The following is a 1397-nucleotide window of genomic DNA, read 5'->3' as shown; positions in this document are numbered from 1 at the left end:
AACCGTTGGGACTACCCTGGTGGCGCAGTGGTTAAGAATCCGCCTGCCAGTGCAGGGGACACAGGTTCGATCCTTGGTCTGGGAAGATCCCACAGGCCGCAGAGCAACTAAGCCCTCGAGCCACAACTACTGAGCCTGCACCCCTAGAGCTTGTGCTCCGCAAAGAGAAGTCCGTGCACTGCAACGAAGAGCAGCCTGCACGCAGCAACAAAAGACCCAATGCAGCCAAAAATAAATAAATAAAAATTTTTTAAAAATAAATTTAAAAAATCTTTTATTTTCAAGGCACCTTTAGAAAAGTAAAAAGATAAGCTACAATCTGGGAAAAGATAGCTGCAATACATGTAAGTAATAAAGAACTGGTATCAAGACTAATGAATTTCTACAAATCAGTGATGACAACATAAAAGGAAAATGAGCAGAGCAGTGAACTTCCATTTCACAGAATAGTAAACCAGAATGACAAATATATGAAGACATGCTCAATATCAGTAAAAAACTGGGAAAGACATGCAAGCCAAGACCACCACATGGTATCATCCTACAGCCATTCCACTGACAAAAATTAAGTCCAATAGTTCCAAGGGCTGGAGAAGATGCAGTTCAATAAGCCTCTTATATATTGCTGGTGGAAGTGTAAATTGGTAAGCCACTTTGGCTTTATCTTGGAAAGTTGATGATTTCCATATTCTACAACTCTGCAGTTCTTCTCTTAGCTATACACCAAAGAGAAACTCCTGCACAGGGAGACAGGAGACATGGACAAGAATGTTCACGCCAACACTGGAAACAACCCAAATGCCCGTCAACACAGAAATGGAGAAGTAAATCGGGATATATTCATAGAACATAATATTATACAGCAGTAAAAATGAGTTTCTGGAGCTACATGCAACAAAGTTATATCCAGTTAAGTGAAAAAAGGAAATCCCAAAAGACCACATTCACTAAGATACTTTCCCTATAAAACTCAAAAACAAAATCACATAATTTATTGCTTAGGCAAATGTACGGAAGTGTGTATATGTATATACGTACCCACAATATAACTGTGAGAACAAAAAAAACAAGGGAATAATAAACTTCAGAAGAACAATCATCTCCGAAGGAGTCAGGGGTACAGGACAGTGAGATGTATATGTTTGGGTTAGGTGAAGGGTTTATCATGTTATTTTCTAGGTTAAATACTTAACAGAGAGCCATGCGTGGAATAATGACGACGATGTGTCATGACCCGAGTATCTGAATAATCCTATCCTGAATATCTGAGGAGAAATTGAGGAGGGAGGAAGGGAAGGAAATAGGGAAGGAAGGGAGGAAGGGAGGAAGGAAGGAAGGGGAGAAAGAAAAGAGAAAAGAGAAAAGAAAGAGAAGAAAAAAACAGATGAGACAAGACG

The 1397-nt window shown here is 39.7% G+C and overlaps 1 protein-coding gene across 4 annotated transcripts in view; it reads right to left on the bottom strand.

Moving 5' to 3' along the window:
* GANAB (glucosidase II alpha subunit) overlaps positions 1 to 1397 on the bottom strand; it is a 16838-nt gene that overhangs the window by 10944 nt on the left and 4497 nt on the right. The window lies entirely within an intron of this gene.

Source organism: Lipotes vexillifer, unplaced genomic scaffold (assembly GCF_000442215.2).
Source record: "Lipotes vexillifer unplaced genomic scaffold, Lipotes_vexillifer_v1.1 scaffold1129, whole genome shotgun sequence".
Classification (NCBI taxonomy): domain Eukaryota; kingdom Metazoa; phylum Chordata; class Mammalia; order Artiodactyla; family Lipotidae; genus Lipotes; species Lipotes vexillifer.
Note: the sequence above shows the minus strand (reverse complement) of the source record. Positions and strands in the feature narration are given on the sequence as shown.